The 26,259-nt window shown below is 34.3% G+C and overlaps 1 protein-coding gene across 10 annotated transcripts in view; it reads left to right on the top strand.

The window, feature by feature from the left end:
• Ypel (Yippee-like) overlaps positions 1-26,259 on the top strand; it is a 314,557-nt gene that overhangs the window by 166,593 nt on the left and 121,705 nt on the right. For 8 of the 10 annotated variants that reach the window (XM_085944848.1, XM_085944846.1, XM_085944847.1 and 5 more), the window contains one exon: positions 16,337-16,476. The exons of the other annotated variants lie outside the window; for them this stretch is intronic. The gene's annotated coding sequence lies outside the window, so the exon portion shown is untranslated. The remainder of the gene's footprint in view (positions 1-16,336; positions 16,477-26,259) is intronic. 10 annotated transcript variants of the gene reach the window in all.

Here is a 26,259-nt window from a genome sequence, read left to right as displayed (position 1 = left end):
CGTATGCGTTTCTATTCCATTCATCCGATTGCAATAAAATTTTCGTCAGTAATTGTGCCAACACCCGCGAAGGTTTCTGAATGAGTACAACCATCTTCTTCTTCTATTCTATCTTCTATTCGTATGCGTTCCTATACAATTCATCCGATTGCAATGAAATTTTGATCAAGTGTTGTGCTCACGCCACAAAGGTTTCTGAATTGTTACAACTATTTTCTTTTTCTTCTATTCTATCTTCTTCTGTATGTATGCGTTCTTATACCATTCATCCGATTGCGATGAAATTTTGAACAGTTGTTGTGAGCACGCCCGCGAAGAGTTCTGAATTAGTGCAACCATCTTCTTCTATTCGTATGCGTTCCTATACCATTCATCCGATTGCAATGAAAATTTGATTAAGTGTTGTGTTCACGCCCGCAAAGGTTTCTGAATTGATACAACCATTTTCTTCTTCTTTTTCTTCTATTCTATCTTCTTCTATTCGTATGCGTTCTTATACCATTCATCCAATTGCGATGAAATTTTGACCAGTTGTTGTGCGCAAGCCCGCAAAGGTTTCTGAATTAGTACAACCGTCTTCTTCTTCTTCTATTCGTATGCGTTCCTATACCATTGATCCGATTGCAATGAAACTTTGGTGAGTTGTCGTGCGCACGCCTGCGAAGGTTTCTGAATTAATACAACCATCATCTTCTTCTTATATTGGAATGCCTACCTACACCATTCATCCGATTGCAATGCAACTTTGGTGAGTTGTCGTGCGCATGCCCATGAAGATTTCTGAATTAGAAAATCATCTTCTACTTCTATTCGTATGCGTTCCTATACCATTCATCCGATTGCAATGACATTTTGATCAAGTGTTGTGCCCTTACCTGCAAAGGTTTCTGAATTAGTACAATCATCTTTTTCTTCTTCTATTTGTATGCATTCTTATGCCATTCATCCGATTGTGATGAAATTTTGACCAGTTGTTGTGCACACGCCCGCAAAGGTTTCTGAATTAGTACAACCATCTTTTTCTTCTTCTATTTGTATGCGTTCTTATGCCATTCATCCGATTATGATGATATTTTGACCAGTTGTGCGCACGCCCGCAAAGGTTTTTGAATTAGTACAACCATCTTCTTCTTCTTCTTCTTCTATTCGTATGCGTTCCTATACCATTAATCCGATTGCAATGAAACTTTGGTGAGTTGTCATGCGCATGCCCACGAAGATTTCTGAATTAGAAAATCATCTTCTACTATTCGTATGCGTTCCTATACCATTCATCCGATTGCGATGAAAATTTTGTCAGTTGTGTGCGCACACCTACGAAGGTTTCTAAATTATTATTATATAACATACAAAGTTTGTAGTTTGTTTGTCCCATCCAATTTAGAATTTTTTTTTACTACATATTAATAATATTAATAACGTTTTAATATTTTGGATTCGATTTTAATTTAGTGTTCTTATGTTTGACCTTTACTCCTATTAGAATTATTTTCATATTGCCATATTGTATTACACAGATATTTTAATATTAAAAAAAATAATTACCTCTTATTATTTTTCAAATATCTAAGATAAATATAACCACGAAGCGACCCTGTGCGAAGCCGGGTACTTCAGCTAGTACATAATAAAATACAATATAAAATACGAAAGGACAGTGGATAGTAAGTTTTTATGTAGTTATTAAAATAAAATAATAAAAACAAATATAAATTTAACCTATTTAAAACGTCGACAAACTTTATATAGTTATAAAATAAACAACCTTTATGGTGCTATCAAATAGGCTAATTGCACGATACACATCATCACGAAACATCACATCCGTCCTGCGACGGGTAGGGATTGCAATACCTGTATTTCAAAACCGGTATCCTAGTATTTTTCGATACCGAAATACCGGTTTTAAAAATCAGACAATACTGATATATTCGGTATCGAAAATGGAAACAAAATATATTAATTAGCATACAATTTTTAATAGGACTACGTTTTTTGTCGGATTACACTATGTCACGTTTACTTCCATTAGGCGGCCATAGACGGACAGTTCTCGTAAGAGGTTGAACATGCCAGTTAATACGTAATGGCGGCCATACAGTTATCTTTGGTAGATAATCTGCTGCGCCCATAGACGGACACTTTTCGACCTGTCAGATGTTTGCCATTTTCAAACTGCCAGCGACCCCCCACTCCCGTGTTTTTGTAAAACTGTTGGAATTTCAACTCACCGAAAGTTTTCGGGTGACGTTAGCTAGCCATGTCGTAAAGTAGGAGTAGCTGGCGCGATTTGGCGGCAAATTTTGACAGTTCTGTCATACTTCTAAGTTCGTTCGATAAGAAGTATATTATTTTTGTTGCGTATTAGTTCTTTTGCTACTCAAATATAATTACGAATATTGTGAAGTGTCAACTAGGTACCGCAAACAATATTTTCCACTACTTAAATACAAAAATATGTCTAGGTATCATGGAAACAGACGCCAACTTGCAATTTGTGCAATGTATGTCCATAAAAGGGCGATGATAACGGAAAGACGTAATAAGTAAATTGTTTTGGTGATTGAATAAAACATATTATATAAATTTAATGTATATAACCCTGATTTAAATAAAACAATACGTATGTATTTTATCTTAATTAAATTTTATTAAAACAACAATTAGTATACTATGAATAATTTATTCAAAATAAAAGAATCTGAACATATATTTACACAAACAATAAATTGTAATCATAATAAATCTAACAAAGTAAAAATATTCGTATATCAAACGTTCGTTCAAGTATACCCTACTTAAAACTAATTTAACACATGGTACCCCCTGTGTATGATCTCGGCGAACATAACCTCCATAGTTTTTGACACTTGATCTGCCACAGACAATAACTGTACGTATATGGGCACGTCTGTTGACAGTTCGACAGATTTAAATGGGGTAGTTAAACTGATCTGTGGTGTGTCCACTAACGTACAGTTATTGAACAGTTATTGTCTGTGCCATGTTCAAACTGCTACGAAAACTGTCCGTCTATGGCCGCCTATTGCCCTTCGACGTCCTTGGTGACCAGCAATGACCAGCAATGTGTAGGTTAGCGAATACATTCATAGCGAATGAATACATTATTGTAGGTACCTACTTCCCTACATTTTAATTTATCCAAATGTTTTCGCCAGTCGCTTGCGGGTTTTAGTAGTTGTCAGGTGTGTTTTTAATGTATCATTGAGATATACCGATATTCAATAAGAAATACCGGTATTGGTATTCTCATTCGGTATTGCAATCCCTAGCGACGGGATATCATGAAAACCGCACAGTTATGTTATGACTGGTATTGGCGGGAACATGAATACTTGTCAGTTAAATGAACCCACGAAAAAGTAAAAAGAAATGTCTAAAAAGGGCAATCACTCTTCGGGTGGATAAGGATTTCATTGATAGTATACCCAGAAGAAAACGAGTCTGAAAATTAGAGAGAAGAACATAATACTCGCTGAAAGGTCGTAAGTTATTACGTAAATATCTATAGATAAAGTTTTACATCATATTATTATTATGTAGCCTTTAAATTTCATTTCATTCTTCATGGTTTTGTGTATAAATGACACATTGCATATTAATTCAAACAATATTGAAACTCCGCCGTTGTATGTATGCAGGGATAAAGGGAAATGTAGGTGTGCATAACAGGAAAATGCGGTGAAAATACCCCACGGAAACAGTAAGTACAAAATGGATACTATTTCCTAATACTGCACACTTTGAAGCAAAAGTGTGATTGACTTCAATGTTCTATTTGGAGGCTCGTAATCACAGACCGTAGACGTAATCTACAGCCTCGCGTGAGGAGTCAGCCATCCCCGCATGAAAATTACACCCCTAGGACAAGAGACGCAATTTTCCGAGTGCTCTCTTATCACTTTTGTTAACTTTCCTTATTCAAGTCAGAGGAAAGTTCTCGTGTAATTAAATTAAATTTGATCCCTTCACTGATGTCGTATGATTATATTTATTTTATTTTATTTAAGAAAACAAAAAATTGTGGACATAACAAATCTAAATTCAAGACGTACACATTTTATTTTATTTTATTTTTATTTTATTTGGGAAACCTCACAGTCGACATTGAAAGTACATATTACAACTTTTTACATAATATACAAGGACCAATAATGGGTTTCCACATTTATTATTACATTTATATTAAACTAAAACAAAGTGAGATAGAAGAAACAACTTTAAAATAAGTATATAATATAAGGTATGTGTTTACGTGCGTGTGTATATATGGGTGAGAGTGCGTGGGAGTAGGCTTTGGTATTTATTGCGGTAGTGTGAAGTTAGTTTTGTATGTTTTTTCGCAAATTGTTTTTGTGAATGTGTCAAATGTTAGGTGTAAAATGTCTGTATCGCTGAAAAAATTATTGTACGTAGTCATTATTCTAACGAATACAGCATTACTAGCGTAGTTAGTGTTGTGTTTAGGTATATGGAATAATTTTTGAGAGCGCGTGCGTTTCTGGGGTACATTTAAGCATATGCTGGACTGCACTATTTCGATGGAGTCAATGACGTTATGTATGATTTGGTGTAGGAATTTAATGTCGTGGACAGTGCGTCGTGATTCCAGGGAGTTGATGTTGTAGTTATGTGTGCTGGTGGAATTATGTTGTGTTACTTGGGTTGGAGGTGATGATTTGTGATGTCTTAGGTGCTTGATGAATCGTTTTTGTACTTTTTCAAGTCTGATTTTTTGTGATTTATAGGTGGGTGACCAAATAGTAGAAGCGAACTCTAAGATGCTGCGTACGTAGGAGAAATAAAGTAGTTTTATGACGTGTGTGTTGGTGAATCATGAGATTTACATTATATCAAATATTACCCTCACAAGAGTGAAGAAGAGAATACTTATATAAAATAATAAAAAACATAAGTATAGTTTTATACAAAGAAATAAAATTTCGAATACAAAATACATTAGAACGTAACTGAAAATGTCTACGTCTTTGGGGAGCGCATTGACTAGTCTTGCACCCCTCGCTAATGGTGCCTGAAGGCTTCACATGAGGAAAAGGTTCCGATCCAGAATAAATCATGGCTGCGACCACGTATGTAATTGACAGGCGCATGTAAATTCAAATGCATTAGGACACCTGGATTGGAAACCATCCCTCGCGATATCAGGCAAAGGTGTTTCAAGAGCAGAAGAGACCTACGAGATTCAAGAGAGTGAAAGCATGCCTTGTAGTATATATATTATATGTATATACGTATCGTCGAATGCATGGGTCGATCGACTGCTGGATGAAGGCTTCCCCTAGCTCCCTCCAGTTTTCTCCGATCCCTAGTTCTTTGATTTCACTGCATCCACCGAAGTTATTCGAATTCGTCTATTATGACGTCCCTGTGGGCGTTTATTAATCACTGATTACCACTGTATGACGGCATTTGTCCAGCGGTTATCTACTCGCCGAGCGAAATGACCAGCCCATTGCCATTTCAAATATTATATATTATATACATAATATAATTATGTGTTGTCGAATGCACTGTTTTCAAATAATTTTAACAAGCAGTCATCGTCTATAATTATCTCCTTCACCCCCTAATGGAGGAGGTGATATAATGTAAAGTGACGAAGGCGATAGGAGGGCAGGGGGGGGGGGGTTGTTGAGTATTTGACGTCACAAAACAAAACAAAAAGTGTACACTATTTTTTTAATGTATCATAAAATATAACGTACTTATTGAAACCACAGAACCTGAAATCAATCATTGTGGGTGGGGATTTCAAAGATGTCGTCATTTAAATGGGGATATAAATTAAAAGAATTTCAAGCTGTAAACACATTCTATCTTTTTTTAAATAAATATAAAATCTGTTAAAATTATGAATTATTCATAAATATTTTCTCTGTATTAGAGACAACTTAATAATTTAAATTAGTAGAGTTTAATATTAATATGTATTATAATATTAATAGTATTAATAGAGTTTCCACTCTAGTACACCCGATCCTCTTTTTGCACGGGGATACGTTCCAAAGACTACCGTGCTAAACAAAACCGTGTAAAAAAGATAAGGTGCCCATACAAAAATGGTAGATATGTTCCATTACTTAAAATCAATGACATATTAAATGGACGACTCACTTCATACCCGGCGAGCACGAGAAATTGTGCATGAAAGTCATTCACAGATGTATAGGTAGATGCCACGTGACCATTGATGTATCCGTTTCCATTATGCGATACAAGCTTCGAGAATTCATAGTAATATAACCTTTATTGTAATGGCGTATTAGTGTCATGACTCATTGCGTTAGAAACAGATTCTCGGTTACTTACGACTTCTCGGAGATTAGACGCAAGTGAGCTCAGCGAATCACAGGCGACTGACTGTCCAATGGTTCCTGTCATTCAATTGCATTGAATAAACATTCATCAATATCTTAAAATGGCATTTTATAAATAATAAATAATACTAATACATGCAAAGTGATATCCCATCTTTCTTGGAGTGTTTAGTAGATTTTTTTACAATTTTTAACTAGGCACATTGGCATTTTGTAACACGATAATAACGGTGGAGTCGAAACCTGACAGTCAGAAATTTTGTATGGGCAGACCCAGCGGTGTCGCCAGACCGCTTGCAAGCAGAATGTTCATTTGAGCGTAGGATACCGATATTAAAATATGAATTTCGCCATCCGGCAGACCCGACACAAAGTGAGTGTCATTTTATTTTCTAGATGCTTCGTCCATATTAATGTCATTGCTTAAAATCAACTCAAAATACGAAAATCTTGAAGTCAAAAATAAATCGAATGTATTTATTATTTATACATAACAATATTTATACATAAAAAATACATAGTTTTCGATTTAAATTAAATTTAGCATAGATAAATATATTCATTCAGTGTCGCTCCTTGACAGTAAACGTGCCATTTTACTGCTGTTTTTCGTTGGCTTAATGACGCTGATGCCGAAGCACGCGGCATGTCATCTCGTATCGAACCCGAAGTGACTGACTAGTGGCGCCATGTATATACATATGTATATATGACAAAAGTGGCGTGTAATCCATTGCAACGCAATTTTTTGATAAATATGTACATACATACCTGTTTTTATTCTTTTTAGTTTAAAATGGAGCTTTTATTCTAATTTCAAAGCATGATCCTGGACATTCCTTAAACGTTGTAGATAATCTATTTATATAATTTTGAAGCCTTATTATCCTTTATATTTATTTTAAACATTTGATGACTGCATAAAGTATTTTTATTACATTAAATAGTATTATTTTAAACCTCTCGCTCTAATATTTTAGAATATAGTCATATTTCAGTACATAAATGTGCAGTGGTGTTAAGATTTTTTACATTTATTAATTATTAAACGCATTTATAAAACCATCAGTATAATTTACGTCGACATTATTATAGTGAAATATTTACGATAAAAAAATATATTGATAATCTCTGTGATCCCAAATTTGACAAGAATTAGGCATTTTATTATTCAAAAAATGGGCAAGATTAACACATTTGAAGATGATTCTAAAGATACTTATTATAAGCTATGTTTTTGACCATTCAAATGTGATAAACATCCTACGAATAATGATTCCTTTATAATAATTATTGACCTAAGAATAAGGTAGTGTTTTTGGAAATACGCCATTTCTTTTGTCATTCCCCAGTGGTTAAGCTACAACATACGGCCGTAGCTATAAATTGACAAACTAAAACTAAAGTAAGGAGTAAGATCATGATAACGCGCGTGTTTGAACATGTACCGTTTAAAAAATAAGTTTTTTTTTACAATTACAATTATAATTACATATGTACAATATAATTACAATTATAAAATGTATTTCCACTAAGAATTGATAGTCTACAGTGAAAAAAATGTTAACCTTAGAAAAAAATTGTAAAAATATTTTGTACGATGGGTCATTGAAACATGGCGGATATTAGACAGCGATATATGCAATGTTTGTGGGTAACATCTAAACATTCTAAACTAAAAAAACTATCTGGTAAATACCGACTACTACAACCGTTATGAATTTTAATACAAATCGCAAAAAAATTTTTTAGTCGACATTTTCGCGAGCCATTATTTCGTACGCCTTCTGTCAAAATTGTTTATTTTTTGCTGTATTTAAAAAATCCTTTATCGTCCAATACACACTTACCAGTATGGCAATTCGCATAATTACCCCGCCGATTAGTCGATTTTTCTCGTGCCGTAAGACGGCCGGTAATTACGATATTACATTATGTATTTCGTACCCAGAGGCGAAGTAGTTGAGGTATTATACCATACGAACCGGAGATGCGCGTGATCCCTGGTTCGATGACCGGCGGGCAGGCGATTAACCCGTGCAGTACCCCACCGTCTCACTGCCGTACTCTGTATCCAAGCGGATCATCTGATTATTACAGTTTTTCTTGCGTCGTGCTGTGTAGTTGAACCATAAAGTGCCCGTGCCGAAAGTGAAGTTTTTTATGTGTATTTATTTAGACACCTCAGTAGTTACCAGTTCAGTGTCCGTATTACCTTCGTTGATGGCTTTGACACCTAGGTGTAACTTTGAACAGTATTGTCTTCTCTATTTCTATTCTGACTTTTTTCCGACCATGTCTGATTATATGGGCCTTCACGGAGTGAAGGTTTGTATTGACAGATATTGTTTTTACGAGAAATGGATGTCAGCCACTTGCTCAACATATTAGTTCCATACTCTGACTCATACACAAGTCTACTTGTCAGACCCAGGATTCGAACCTGAGACCCACGACGCAATAAGCCAACGCTTAAGCCGCGCGGCCATCGTGGGCATAATATGATAGTACGATTTTTATAGCACTACAATAATTCTTGGCGGTGCACATCACGAGAGATGGCACTTTGCAAAGAGAGTTCACTGTCCAAATAGGAATGGCTAGAGCAGCATTCAACTAAAAAATGAATGTCTGGGACCAATCCCGAGCCAAAATTTTGATCCCAAAAAATGTGACATGCGCAAGTACATACACGTTACTAACATAATGATTTTGTACACATACCAAGTTTACTGATTTAATTTATAAAAAAAATAATCCTGAAAGTTTCGGGATTATGTTTACCAATCCTGGAATTCATAGGTATCGAAATTCCTCCGGGATCCCGGGATTGGATTCCCTAGTCGGGACTATACTCGGTTTAATCCTGATGCCGCCTATTCGATGCTTTAATTTTGTTGGTCTTGTGGCAATCGTATACTGATGCAGCGTTCTCACGTGGCGATTTTTGTCGCTCAATTCAATTATTGTCGTTCGTTTGTTGAATGACAGTTGAAAATCAATCGACCGGGTATGGTTAAAAAAAAAATTCTTAAAGAATTTAAGTACTAATTTACAGCTAATTGAATGAGTTACTCCGCAGAATAATGCAGCAACCATGAAGTAAACAATAAATGGCAAAGAAATGTAGGTAGTACGAGTATTAAAATATAATTTTAATTTACATTTGTGGCTAAATTTCAACTCAAATGCTTGGCTATAAATTTTTTTTGAGGTCCAGGATTTGAACCTGAAACACGACTTTATAAGCCGATACGCTCGGCCATCGCGGAATTTATGACTTTACTTATTATCATTGTTTATTCTCTTTTTATGTTACATTTTAACTGTGCCAAATATCGAGTAGGTTTCGAGAATAAATGTATTTCAAATGATTGAATATCACACTAATCAGAAACCTTCTATATTATTCTGTAAATATTATTTTATTCGAGCGATTTTCCGCGAAACAGATGAAATGGTCACTTCCTCGAAAAATACCAAGTCTTTGCATAAAAAATCAATCAAAAGATATCGATGTAATCGAAAATATCTTTCGCTGAAAAATCATTAACTCGATTTCACATAAAAACTCGCCCCAACTGCAACACGTCGAATATGTCGATGTGATTTTGTTGTCTTTCACAAAAACATGCTACTTAAGGGGGGACATGCTCGTCGAAGGTCAAAATTGAGTTTTTATTGTATTTTCAAACCATGATCCTGGACACTCCTTAAACGTTGTAGATAATCTATTTATATAATTTTGAAGCCTTATTATTCTTTATAGTTATTTTAAACATTTGATGACTGCATGAAGTATTTTTGTTACATAAAATAGTATTCTTTTAAACCTCTCGCTCTAATGTTTTAGAATATGGTCATATTTCGGTACAGAACTGTGCAGTGGTGTTAAGATTTTTTACATTTATTAATTTTTAAACACATTTATAAAACCATTAGTATAATTTATTACGAGATAATTTTTGTAAAATATTCACGATAAAAAATTATTTTGATAATCTCTGTAATCCCAAATTTGACAAGAATTAGGCATTTTATTATTCAAAAAATCGGCAAGATTAACACATTTGAAGATGATTCTAAAGATACTTATTATAAGCTATGTCTTTGACCATTCAAGTGTGATAAACATCTTATGAATAATGATTGCTTTATAATAATTATTGACCTAAGAATAAGGTAGTGTTTTTTTGAAATACGCCATTTCTTTTGTCATTCCCTAGTGGTTAAGCTACAACATACGGCCGTAGCCATAAAATGACAAACTATAATTAAAGTAGGAAGTAAAATTATGTTAACGCGCGTGTTTGAACATGTACCTAACGGATTTTTTTTTTATTTTTTTTTTAAACGGTACATGTTCAAATACGCGCGTCAATATCATTTTACTCCCTACTTCAATTATAGTTTGTCAATTTATGGCTACGGCCGTATGTTGTAGCTTAACCACTGGGGAATGACAAAAGAAATGGCGTATTTCAAAAAAACACTACCTTATTCTTAGGTCAATAATTATTATAAAGCAATCATTATTCATAAGATGTTTATCACACTTGAATGGTCAAAGACATAGCTTATAATAAATATCTTTAGAATTATCTTGAAATGTGTTAATCTTGCCGATTTTTTGAATAATAAAATGCCTAATTCTTGTCAAATTTGGGATCACAGAGATTATCAATATAATTTTTTATCGTGAATATTTTACAAAAATTATCTCGTAATAAATTATGCTAATGGTTTTATAAATGCGTTTAAAAATTAATAAATGTAAAAAATCTTAACACCACTGCACAGTTATGTACCGAAATATGACTATATTCTAAAACATTAGAGCGAGAGGTTTAAAAGAATACTATTTTATGTAACAAAAATACTTTATGCAGTCATCAAATGTTTAAAATAACTATAAAGGATAATAAGGCTTCAAAATTATATAAATAGATTATCTACAACGTTTAAGGAGTGTCCAGGATCATGGTTTGAAAATACAATAAAAACTCAATTTTGACCTTCGACGAGCATGTCCCCCCTTAATGTATTTCCGCACATAGAGTGCGAAAATTATAAGTTGAAGTGTCATGGCCGCCGTCGTTGCGCTGCGATATATTATGAAAGGGTTGTCAGTATTGTAGTTCTCGAAACGACCACGCTTCACGTTAAACTTGCCGCAGTTTAGTGTCTGTTGGACATTTTGAGGACCTGCGTTAGGATGGGTATAGGTGGGCATTGTTTTATAAATTCTTAAAATAGGGTCTTCTTGGATCATTCGTTGTAGGTACTTCCTTGTATCTAATGACAGTTGCCAAAATTGGCAGAAGGGTTAGCTGCACTAATAAATAACCTACAAAATAAACTAAGTGTTCCGTTAAAATTTCCGGGTTTGCGAAGTGTTCCATTGCAGAAAAAGTTTGGGAAACCCTGACATAGTATATAAAAACTGTATTACGCATACACCCCGCGCAGTATTTGAGGGGTTATGGCTATATTGTCGAAACACTAAACATGTCCACTCCTCTGCCAGTGTTTGCACAAAGATCTTTCGTCGTGATCTATATTTTATCACCTTCCACGCACTATATTTTGACGTAATATAAATAAATATACTCCATCATAATATTCATGACAGTAGCGAAAGATGGAGGTAGGCTATTGAGATCCGATATAAATAGTGTACACTTAACTTTGTCAGTCATACTTATTTGAACTATTAATACAAATTACAGATGGTGTTGGTCAGATTTTATAATTTAATTAAACTTAAATCAAGCCATAATAGATAACACACAAAAAATATTCGTCTATCTGTAAAATATCTTAAATTATGATATTAAGTCATAATATAAAGAATATTTTTTTACATTTTATGATTTGGTTAGGTTAAAAGCTAATGTGAATTAAAAAAAAACTAACCAACACATTTGCAAATAATTGTACTCTAAGGGCCGTATGTATGAGATTCCCAAATTCTTTATAAGCTATTTAACCGATTTTCCATCGAATAGCTAATAACACTCTTTGTGACGTAAGCGATCTGACGTCACGCGCCATTAAAAATGGCTGCCTCAGCTAGCTGTCACTTTCAAATGTCATTTTAATTTTGCATTCATTGCAAAAAACATTTGGTTGAGGCCCTTATTCGTTTTGTAGATTCTGTAAAACATTTGCGAACTTTAAAAACAGTTCCTAGTCGTGCTGTTTACAAAATACGTATAATTTTGATCCCTAGTCTATAATCTAGATAGTAGGTAACTGATAAAATGCCTCGCTTATTTCACCTATTTCGCTTGCAATATTTCTCATGGAGACATAAGATGGACTTACGTAAGATTACGATAAAATATCTCCGCTAAACCACCGCAAAAATATGTATCTACTGCTGTATCTGGCATTAAAATATACAATTGTAAGCATTCTGCGTTCTTCAAAATATTACGGTACCACCTACCTACCTAGTTAATTATTGTAAGATAACTGTAATAAACAAGGCACAACTCTCAAATACACTGGAAACATCAATAGTATCATACGGTGATTGGTATAAATGATAATATTATACAGAGATCATTACATATTATTGTCTTAAATCATTTGCATTTTCTGTCATTTATTCTTATTCTCTTTTGAGATCTCAATAATTGAAGTGAAGTTAGTCATAATAATATTCAGTATTGCCACCAAATGTATTCAGTGTTGCCACCAAATGGAAAAGTTTACTGGCAATACAACCTTTCGTACAGTAGAATAATTATAAAATACATGTGATAAAATAGCTGATAAATTATTTAAATTTCATAATAATTATTCATGTATAATTATCAAATTTATATGGTACCGTCCGCACACTTTCAGACACATTAACAATTTCAAAATTTTGAATTATTTATCGGGGAATGAAATTTTATAATACGAACACCATGACACATGATATGTCACATTCGTGACGTCACTTAACAGCTAATTACGTTTTTACTCATGCATACAAACGTGCAGTATATAGCCTATAAGGTTTTGGGAATCTCATGCATACGACAGTAAAAGTATACACTATTTGTGTCGGATCTCCACAGCCTACTCCACTATGATGGTTTAGGCAGGGTTTAATTGAATTTTAAAAACTACCTAGTACCTACCATCTGCCTGATGACTGTTTTGAGTCCCCCAACGAGACAAATATAAGATAAAAACCATGTCTTTTCATTTAATGAAAAAATATTATTTTTTGAGGATTACAGTGATTGATGACACAGTCATGATAATATTAATGGTTATTATTATTTTTTTGATCAAGTAGGCATGTATCTTTTTGAGTGCCTGGTTAATTTATGGAACCCTGTGTTGCAGGGATTTTGTTAAATGTTGGACGATATTTTTATACTTATTCAATTTATGTGAACTACTTATGCATCCTTTTAAGATTTTGGTATTATTTAATAATTTTTTGACTAGTTTTTAAATCTTCTGACGAATCCATTGTGTCATCAGCGTCAACAAAAATCGTCACCGTTTTTCGGGGCTTGTGTTAGTTGCTCAGGTGTACTACCAGTTGGAATTTCGAGGAAATAATGAGGAAGAACATACGGTGATAGCTGAACAGCCAAATACTATTATCATACGTTGTACCTACCCATTATATTATACTTATTGCAAGTGGATTTTTTTTTTTGATTTCGTTGCCTGACAAATCGGTTGTAGAATAATTATAATGTTAAGTATATTAATTTTAATTCAATTGAAGTTGAGTCTACCCACAACCACTTATTAATTGGGAAAATCCTTTAATGTATGTATCCCGTGTGGGGTGAACAAACGCCTGCGATCGGTCGGTCTAGACGTGTTTTATGAGTAGGTAGGTAAATCGTGCAGTGCTGCATATTCCGCGAATTTCGTCCTCTCGACTGCTCTGCTTGAAAACGAAACGCGGAAAATTTCTGATAAACTGTGGATTAATTCTGTGAAGTGACCACCCTTTCCGAGAAAAACTCGAAACCGATGACGAATGGATGTATAGTATTTATTCTACGTGTATGATTTTGTGTTAACGCCGCTTCAAGGCCATTTTCTTTATCAAATCGTCAATGTAACCTAGACCAACCTGTGTAGTTAATTAGTTTTTGCTAGGTTGGTATTTACGGCAGGGTAGGATAATTTAATATCGGGCGTCGTCAAAGTGTCTCAAGGGTCGTTGGGCCAATGCCTACTGAAGAGAGTCCAAAACTACAGACAATAAAATTGTGATTACTGGTAAATAGTAGGTATCTTACTGAAATTAAGATACAGTGCGTCGAAAAGACTTACTTATCATGTTTAATCACAATTTCTTATTTTATTCTTCGTTTTATTGATTAAATTAATAAAACGCGATTTTTTTAGTACTTATTCCACTTTTATTATTTAATCAATTTGGACCGGCTTCGTCCGCCTCAGAGGGACATTTTCAACTAAATAATCTACCAATACATTGAATTATCCGTCCAATAATACTTTATCAGTGATAATTCATTAACACAATAAAATAAATTATTCTTCTTTGTTAACCTATTTACCTTGTGCTATTTAGTATTTTGGATGGAATAACCTATTGCTCAAATATGAGATAAGTCATTTAACTTAAGAATGAATACTGTGACCGATTAAGAATTCAAAACAAGAAAACAGTGGTACATCTAAAGTAAATTTATGTCACCGGACACATGAAAATGCTTGATAACAATTTTAATCATTTATATATTATGTAACATACATAATTTTGAAAACACTTCTAAGAAAATATATTATAACCAATAGAAAAAATCCCGCAGGAATCAAACCTGCATCTCTCGGGTATCGCGCCCACGCACATAGACCACTATGCTAAAGGAAGCATACTTAATTGCGACAAATTTTAACTTTTGGCTTTTTTAATACTCACTGAAGCGCTTTCCAAATCGAGCTACTATTGGCGGTCGGCTTTTGTATTTTAAATCAAAATCGGTCTTACTTTAATGAATACTAACCGACGTAACGGATCACTCCTAGATTTTTTGTTCTGACTTACTTGAACTTACTAATAATTTTTAATTAACTATTTTTTTATTCAACGAATAATTCACAAGATTTTAGAATGTAACATTCTAATTATTGGACATACATAATTTTGGAAACACTTCTGAGAAAATATATTATTATCAATATATGCTACATTCTTAAATCTTGTGAATTATTCGTTGAATAAAAAAAATAGTTTATTAAAATTTTATACTATGTGTGTTAACGTTTATAATTATTATTATATGTGAATATTGAATGTCTCAAGTAGGTGGGTCGATATAATTATGTTTATAATAATGTTTTTTTACTCTAAATTAATTAGGTAGTTTTAAAAATATAATAATTCATATGTAAGGCAATTGATGTATTGCGTTTGGAATTAATTTCACCCAAACACACCCGTATTGTTTTTTTTTTAATTCATAGTTAGTGCAGTTTTGTACCCCTTGATTAAATAGTGAACAAGATTCCCGAAAAGCGGCCTTTGAACTAGCATCAGTAGCACCACTTTTCTCTGCCCTAAGGCTGAATGTTAGAAAAAGAATAATTTAAAAAATGGCCTAAACCTAAATACCTGACTTAACAAAACCGTCCAACACGATTCGATAAATGACCCAACCTGAAAAATATTTGAGACGTTTAATTGGTCGGTATAGGTACTTAAATAAAAATGGAGTAAATAAATTGATTTCATATCTCTGAGTTTCTATGTTGTTTACCACTCCTCTTCTTTAAAAAAAACTGTATAAACCTCCTTATTAAGGATAACAGTACATATTGAATTTAATTCAATTTACAGTTGACTAAGTAACCACCTGGTGTCGGAAATACGAACAAATGTAATTTACTACAACATAAAGATATATACTACAATATGTGATAATTTACTGCATGTACATAGATTGATGTTTTAATTTAACACGGTGTTTTTTCTTTTGTTACAGGTAAAAGCTCGACAATGTGCTTAATTGAACTTCGCAGAGATGTGTTTAAAAGTGACCGATGATTGTCCACGGACACGATTGATGGAGACAAACCAGTGTCTAGTTTATCAACTGTAGTTGCCACAGAAAAGCTTCAAGACGTGAGTGAAATATTCAAATATATTTCATGAGTAGATTAAAATGAATGTTTAGTTTATTAACCAGTAGACAATGATTGATGTAGATGTGACGTATCATCGAACATATAAATTATTATCTCTTTAATAAAATAATGCATTCATTTAATTCATTTTATTTTTTGCCTGCTTGGATGTGAGAATGCAAAATTAATTTGCTTGATTGTATGGAGTATTTCCGAAGAGCGAAACAGTACCTAATACGTTAATGTATAATATGATTAAATGAGAAAAAGTCAGTTCGATAATTGGTATTATGACGTGAACGAGTCATGTTCATTACATAAATTTCTCTATCGATAATATTTTGTCAACATCATAATATTATCATCCCTCAATATGGATGATAACCTGAATCTATGCACCTTCATTTTTGTCTGCAAAATAATTATATCTCCTGATTGTCTCATGCAGTCCTTAATTTAACGTAGGCGCCATCATATATGTATAATTATTCATTGGTGCCAATAGTAGGATACTTAACATTACTCTGTATTAAAACACAATATTTATATTTGAAAAGTCCTCATTTTCTTAACAACAGTTTAAACTATGAACTTCGTTATAAATCTATTGTATCTCTTCAACCGTAGAAGATAATTCCGTGGAAGTATGAGAAATTTATAGATGAACTAATTAATGCATTTTTTTAGATATAATGGGAATCTATCGTTATTCTTATACTGTCTAATTGTAAAGTTATCTGACTGTCTTCTTATCGTATTTGATTTGATTTAATACTGCAGTTATCAATTTCCGTGTTTCGAGTATGTATAGGTACCAGTGGCGAAGACTCCATACGAGGCGATTATTTTAAGCCTACCTTCTTAAGAAAAATATTTTTTAATTGCATATTGGCTTATTTATATAATCACTTGATTACATATTCTATAAAATAATTTATTTTGCCAACGAAAGATGCCGTATGTGTAGGAATGTATTACACAGATAATTACAAAACAATCTGCAAAGGTTTTAAAAAATATACCAAAGCGCGCCATCTGTCTAGACGTAAATAAAGGTCGGATTATGTTTCAAATAATTCTCATTTTTTTTCATATGGACTTTACGTCACGTAGCCCCCCGCCCAGTTTATCGAATTGTATGAACTAAGGCAGGGGGGGGCAAACTTTTTAGATGGAGGGCCAAATTCAAAATGAGCGGCGGGCCGCAAGTAAAATACCATTTTTAGATAAACACTATTTATTATCACGAAAAATAAACACTACAAAAAAATTAATGAGCAGAATGAAACTGTTGTACATTTTTTTTAAAATTAAGGTGTTAATTTTGTAGTTGATATTCTCAAAACTGCTTGTAAATGGGCATCGGAGATATTTGATCGTAAATTTTTTTTATTGAGGTTCATGATCGAAAATGTTTGTTCACATATATAGGTTGATCAAAAAATAACGAACATTTTTCTTGCATAAGTTGGTCCAATTTGTCTGAATTAAGGGCATTGTAAACTTTGGAGATTTCTTCACGACGATGCAATTTTCTTAAATCAGCGTCACACTTCAGATCAATAATCTCAAGTTGTAGCTCTGTCGGTACACTATCAATATCTATTGAAAATGGATCGCGTACTATTGCTAAACAAATTTTAATCTATGTCAATATTTTTTTTTAAATTATAAAAAAGTTATTCGTAATCAGAAGTACAGTTAATGATGGCGGGCCGCAAAAAAATACCCGGCGGGCCACATGCGGCCCGCGGGCCGCAGTTTCCCCCCCTCTGAACTAAGGTAAGCTCCGATCGCAGAGCCTAAAACTAAATAATTATTAAATAGATAATTTAAAATTAATAAATATAGACTGTTTTTAAAAATAAAAATACTTTTATCTAATGATTTTTGATGTGCATAAATGTTTTGAATTTTATGTCGTCAGTGAGTGAAGTTTCATTAAATTAGTGTGCTGTTGTCATTTTAGTGTGTACATATTCATTAGTAATAATATCGTATTATCTTCTTATTTCTCGTAAGTATACCTGACAAGCGTGTTATTTTTATCAGATCTCCACAGCCTACCTCTTTCCAAAAGTCACCCTTCGCCACTGATAGGTACATAGTATAGTGTAACTACTTAGCTATTGTCATCCGTTTTATTTTATCACGCCCATAACTGCAAAAAATACTACGTTCTAAGTTGACTAAAACTGTCACAAGCTTATATATTATAATATTTGTAGAACAATAAAGAATCAACTTTGTAATTGTTCATGATGTTGGCGGTTTTACAGTATTTTTATTAATTGGTTCATATTTGAAATGGTTTGCTTTAAATAATTCGGAGATTGTAATTTCGCACTTATCGATATAACTCTTCTGGTTTTAAAAATGACACCTTTATGGATTTTTTTCGTATTGTTTGTATGTTATGTGTATCGTGGGTTGATATATTTATTTTTAAACAGTATATATTATTGCTCAGTAAAGAGTGGTCACCGCGCGCAAATTGAAACGTCAAAATTGAAAAGTGCTCTCACCCGCCGTAAAAAGTGCAACGACCTTGCCGTTTGTTGTGCAACCATCTGTCAAATTCACAGCGGGACTGTATTAAATTATATTTTTTTCGCGTGCTGTTCGATACGGTATTACAGCTATTCATTATAGCAACTCAAATCAGTGGCGTGCGGTGACTTTGAGATCGGGCATGTTCCTCAATATTGTAAGCGGTTTTATCGAGCAAAACAGCTATTTACTAGTTTTACATATTTCATGTTTATCTCTGCAACGGTAATGCGAAAAGTGGTGCAGGTAATTTAATCGTCCAATAGTCTTAGTATCTTTTTTGACAGTTTTTATACGATGTTTCTTTGTTTGTGGGAAGATCTACGTAGGTCTATCATCACCACCATCGGTCTGGGTCGATCCACTGCTGGACGAAGGCCTCCCCATAGCTCCCTTTACTCTTCTCGGTTCTCAGTTCTTCACTGCGACGTACATTCACCGAACTTTGTGAGTTCGTCTATCCAGCAGGTTTTAGGGCGTCACTTTAGTCATTTAGTGCCCTTTGGGTACCACTGTGTGATGGGATTTGTTCAGCGGTTGTCCACTCGCAGAGTGACATGTCCAGCCCATTGCCATTTCGTCTGCTTAGTGACATATATCAGATCGCGTAGGCACTCTTGTCTGCTACCGTATCCATTGGTTTCCTTTGTGATATTTCCGCGTTATGCCCAACATGCACCTTTGTATGCCACGTTGCGATACTCGTAATGTTTGCATTTATATTACATTCATATTTCGTATTTCACACCCACATCCCTACGTGAGCACCATTAGTCGGTCTTACACACCTTAGACACCTTTAAGACGGCTTATGTTGCATTACCTGATAAGTTATTCAGGATGTTTATACAGAGCCTAGAGATACCTTGGTTGTACAAGGTGTCTTTAATCTGTACTTGGCGTAGTACTTATTATCTTCTTTTTATTGTGTTAACTGCCAATTCATGGTCGAAATGCATTGTACCTATTATTGACTTAATTTAATAAAACACATTTTTTTAGTATTTAATTTTTAATAAATAAATCTGGACCGGTTTCGTCCGCCTCAAACAACATAGTTACTTGTAATTGTTACAATAAGTGTTATGTTTTAACAGCACCTCTCTTCGCTGTGCTAACTTTTAGAGCGAGAGATAGCGACCGATAACAGTCTTGTGTATAGAATAGATGCGCAGATTTATTTATTAAAAGTGAAATCAGTAGGTACTAAAAAAATGTGTTTTATTAAATTAAATCAATAGTATGTGTTATCACTGAAAAGTATTATTATTAAATTGCAGTCTCACCGAATGTAATATAGGTATTGTGTTAACATGCATAATAATATAAATAATGAGGTAGCCCGCTCGCTGTTTACCGCAAAGTTTAAAACTGCATTTAGCATTCAATATAATATTGCGTCGCACTCGCGTCAAGCACGTGTTTCGATTGTTTCTCTGCTATATATTAGTATTCACGGTTTGAATGGATTTTCAATGAGAGCTCGCCGTAAATGAATACAGGTGAAAACCATGCCAAATAAGGTGAAGTGCTGCAGGTACAAGGCGTGATTGAATAAGGCAGACGTGTTCAACACGTCGATCGGGGGATGAATTTTTTTCACCCCTATAGTCCGACCGTGACACGAAACTGTAAACATAGAATACAATTAATTATAGTAAACAGTCAAAAAAGATGATTGTTGCACGTTAAAATAAATGGTAATAATTTTAACAAAATATGCAATTGAAAATCTTTATTTATTGCGAACAAGCTACCGCATTGCATTATAAGATAATTAATAACTAGCACTACAATCGTAATTCGCAAGTTAGTGCGACTGTCTGATTTATAATCGGCCTTACAAAGGCCTATATGAATTAAGATTTTGAATGGGACGCATTAACCATTGGTAGGGCTTTTAGCAGTGGACTGTAATTTTGAAGGATGATGGTGGATTACGGATCTAGGGTGGGGGGTTTACACAGGATGCCAGACACTGACGTTTATACTGAGGGGGCTGACGCACGTTGGAGCCGCTTCGGTGTTCACGCACTCACGCACTGGTAAACAGACGGTACACTTTTGATGATGATGATAAGTTCAGGATGGATGATAGACGCGACGTTCGCTCAAACCGTATCAGATTTAGCGCAACGAAGGTCAAACATATGTATTTTGAGTCACTCGATAGTTGACGTCGGCTACGCTATCACAAGCCCGCAACGCGACCGCTTTCTTGAGTCACTCGATAGTTGACGTCGGTTACGCTATCACAAGCCCGCAACGCGACCGCTTTCTTGATGTCACTCGAGCTAACTGCATGTTATTCAATCACGGTCGCCCGTAATTGCTCGTCGTCTGGTCTTGTGAAAATAATAAATAAGGGATTTGGAAGTAGGCGGGAAGAAAGGAATGAGGGCTAGCATATTTGGCCCAACCAACCATTATTATGTTTATTTTCAAAATAGCTTGCGTGAAAGTCGTTTTGAAATTAACTGTGAGAAAGTCCGCGTGATCTCATCGTATCAACGGCCTACCTCAGGAGTCAGAGAAAGAGAATGTGTCAATTTTCGCGCTTTAAACTGTGGCATACTGGAATGGAGAATTGAGTATTTTGTTGTGATGGTGAATGACAGATATTTGTACAGCCTCGGTGATGAGATGATATGATGTATCGGAAATAGACGCTTGTATAGTATTAAAACTAAATTCGTGTCTAAATAAAACACTTAAATATACCACCATAATAAAAACCACCGGAATACATGGGGTTAACGAGAGCCACATTCTGAATTTTCATATATATATAAAGAGCCACACCACAGTCACGTTCTCACGTAGTATTAAATACACAAATTAAAATATAATTACAATTCTACACACATCTTAATTGCTATATAAAGTATAAAAAAATACATGATATATAAGAAAATAAAAAATGAGAAAGAAAACAATACGCGCGTCTTTTACAGTTGCGTTCATATATGCGTATCTTGTCACTTACAACATTTAGAAAGGAAAACTCGCAAAGATACAACTATAATGGGTAAAGAAAATAACTATAATTTACAAGAGATATTGGGAGCCGCACTTAACCCAACAAAGAGCCGCATTTGCCCATGTCTGGTCTAGACCAGGGGTCGGCATAAGCGGCTCGCGAGCCGCATGCGGCTCTTTGCATATGCGTTTGCGGCTCTTCAGACATAAACTCCAATTTCAACTCATCTCAAGCAGCCTTATAACTTCTGAGTTGAGATAGAGCTGCCGAACAAACTTAGACTTGTACGGCACACTCTTTACCACTCTTTACTCATATGTTTTACCTGCGTGTTCACACCGTCCAGTTCAGAATAAATAATACTACACTAGCTTTTATCGTTCGTCCTCTCAAAATAAATGTCAATAAACTTAACTTGAAACCGTTCGATACAGATGCTCGTTCACTCCAGATGTAGTTAATAGATTTTAAAAGCAAGGAATTATGGAGCAACAAATTCACAGATCTGACCAGCCGCTTGGAAGAACTCGAAAGAGTGAAATCCAATTTGATTTCTCAGCACAAGTGGACAGCTAGGAAACAACTGCCTAAAATAGAAACAATAATATTATGTGAAACATGGAATAGTTTGGCTGAAACAATTATTATGACGCGTTAAAAAACTAGCTTTTGGTATTCTCACAATCTTTGGCTCTACATATTATTATATATGCAAACCAACATTCTCATCTATGAACCAAATAAAAAATAAACTTAGAAGTAGAATAACGGATGAAAATCTACAATCATGTATTCAATTAAAAACAAGTAGCTATTTGCCAGATATAGTAAAACTATCAAAAGCGATGCATGAACGCCGTTCTACTTATTGTCTTTAATAAAAAATCTTAGAACTTTTCCCCCATAAAATCCATATACATATTGTATATTACATATATGCGGCTCTTTGCTAACTTTGTTATCCTGTTTCCTTAACAATTTGGCTCTTCTCACTTGACAAACTGCCGACCCCAGGGTCTAGACACACATTGAAAAACAATATTACACGAATTTGCTAGAACTGCTAGCGATAACACGTGGTAGGACTAGATAACTACTACGTATTTCTGGTTGGTTTTGATAAAATTATATGTGGGTGTCTACTATGTGAACTGCGAACACACTGTACGAAATCGTTTGAATGCATTTAGCAGATTGCACACTGTTCCAGCGATTCCAAATTTAGCTCGTGGGTTTTTTTAAAGCAGACTTACATAATAATATGGATGTATATTTCCAGACTGACCTGAATAAAACACGTAGATATAATCTACATATTCATGAGTAGGTATGTACCTATATACATAATGCCGACAGAAACACTATTACATAGTATCTTTTTGTTTATAATTGCTGCATATAAAATGAGCGGTGTCGTGTTTTTGTTTATTTATTTTCATCTTGCAGTCGGATGAGATGCTCGTCTATTGCCTCTCCTATAATTTTATCGGTTCATTTATCATTATTTTCATAATATCAGTTTTGATATTTAATTTCTGATAAAAAAATGTTTATATACCTACTTACCTAATTATCAGTTGATGATTTCACTTAAAAATTGAAAATTTTAAAATTATTAAATATTTATAATCATATACCTATTACGTTTATATACTTAAGTTTTATAAGTATTTAATTAATAAATAGATTCTACAGAAATGAATGTTTTATTTTTCCCCTGAATGTTCTGTTTTGTCATGGAACCGATAAACTGCGTATGTTTATTTATTTATTTAAAAAAACAAAATATTATGGACATAACAAATCTAAATGCAAGACGTTCACAACATGAGATTTACATTGTAACAAATATTACCCTCACAAGAGAGAAGAGAATGTATATAATAGTAATATGAATAAAAAAACATAAGTAGGTACTTACAATTTTATACAGAAAAATACAATTTTGTAAACAAAAAACATACAATTCTATAATATAGAAAAATAAAATTTCGAATACAAAAGAAGTCTTTGGGGAGCGCATTGATAAGTCTTGCACCCCTCGCTATTGGTGTCTGATAGGCTTGACATGAGGAAACGGTTGCGATCCAGAATAAATCATGGCTGCGACCACGTAGGTAATTGAAAGGCGCATGTAAATTCAAATTCCTTAGGACACCAGTGCATCTATTCTATACACAAGACTGCTTTCGGCCGCTATCTAGGGTAGGAAAGTGTCTAAGTATTAGCACATATTGTAACAATAATTACAATAAGTTAGTTGTAATTGTTACAATAAGTACTATGTTTTAACCAGAGCTTTGGAGCGGAGCTCGGAGCAGGAGCACTGGAGCAATGAGATTTTACCCGGAGCATGAGCGGAGTGCTCCACTGCTCCAGATATTTTTTTTATTATTAAATTTTCGTCCTAAAATCCAATGAAAATAGTATATTTTGACACTGTGCAACACTGGATTTATTTGAAATATGGCAACACTGCCGAGTGATAAATAACCTCACCTTTTTGACAGAAGAGGCAAATAATAAGAGACGATTTGCTGACGGTAATTTTGTTTCATAGAATCAATAATGAAAATGATTATTTTAAAACTACTTATTTTTTTAACATTTGTATACTTACACATAATAGACACTTAACTAGACTCGGACCGGAGCAGACCCTGGAGCGGAGCCGGAGCAAGTATTAGGTCCCGGAGCGAAGCTGGAGCGGAGCAACTCAAAAAAGAGTCCGCTCCAACGCACTGTTTTTAACAGCACCTCTCTTGGCTGTGATAAATTTTAGAGTGCGACAGACAGTTTTGACTGTTCAAACGGCTAACTTGTTGTAAGTGTTACAATAAAGTGTTAATATTTCGATACATTCCTAGCGTATTTAGCTGCCGTAAAGGCCGAAAGCAGTCGTGTGTATAGAATAGATGCGCTGGAATGGAAACAATCCCTCGCGATAACAGGCAAAAGTGTTATCGTAGACTCGTAGAGGGTCTCAAAATCAGTCAGCGCATTGGATTTCTATCTCACTAAACGCGTGGCTGCTATTACAAAAATGATACTATTATTTTGATATCTGCAAAGCATCTGTTGATAAATACATGTAGTGAGTGAAGAAGATTGACGTTTCGGCCTGATAGCCTTTGAACTTGTTTAGTGATCGCATCGCAAGTCGTAGATGCTGTTTATTCATGCGCTGACCGAGATTTCTCGATTTGGGGCCATCCATATCGTCTGATGTCACAGCACTAACTTTAGTAGGTAATAGTTCTCATAGAATATAGAGAAATTTCGATTATACTATTTCACATATCCCAAATTTGGTTAGTTACATTTCTACGGGGTGCAGTGTTTTAAAAGCATTTATAAATATATATATATATATATATGAGAAAAATATTAAGACAAATTTAGACCGAGTATGATGTGTGTTTCCCAATCCTGGACATACTGATCTAGATGTTGTCAGGCAATATTATGTTGATTTAACTGTCAGGTTTGCAGCATTTGGATATTCGATAACCCGTAGCCACTCTCCACGAGAAAGGTCACATTTCTAAAGCTTCTGTTATTGTAATCATATGTCTCCCTGTGCCTGTGAAGTTCTCCCGCCAGGAAGAATAAATTTATTTCAAAATTTTAAATTTGGAATGCGCCAGTTTGAATTATGTTCTATTTATTTTTATATCCGGTGGTTCCTCTATGCATCTATCTGTCACTTCTGACGGAACGCGAACTGCTTTCTTCACGCTTTTGCCACGCTTCTGAGTGACGGATGTTAATTTTAACCTGGAATCTTCTTCTTTTTATTTAAACCCCAGCATCTGTTGATATTTAAATAATATTTTATTCAGTTATTTTTACGTAAGTGTAGTTTTTGTATAATATATTATGTTTATTAGTGCCGCCGCACAACACAACCAATATACGCTACAAGTCGCAGGTTATATTGTGTTCATTGCTTTGGTTGTGCAACCGTACAAACGTACATGCTAGTACCTCAAACCACCACCAATCACCGTGGATCCATTCTCTACCGGACCGGCTTGCAAATCCCTGACAACCGATGAACCTGAAGATTAATGTCCAAACCAGCTTCCCTGCAATGAATACCAAACCTGCGACTCCTGTGGCTTATGGATATGGTTTATAAAATCGTTATCACAATTTTATTACTATTATTAATCTATATTATTTAAACAATCATTGTGTTATCATCAATTCATATCAATTATGACATATTATGGAAAGAAATTGCGCATA

This window comes from Rhyacophila brunnea, unplaced genomic scaffold (assembly GCF_057557595.1).
Source record: "Rhyacophila brunnea isolate RB1 unplaced genomic scaffold, BYU_Rbru_1.0 scaffold_17, whole genome shotgun sequence".
Lineage (NCBI taxonomy): Eukaryota > Metazoa > Arthropoda > Insecta > Trichoptera > Rhyacophilidae > Rhyacophila > Rhyacophila brunnea.
Note: the sequence above shows the minus strand (reverse complement) of the source record. Positions and strands in the feature narration are given on the sequence as shown.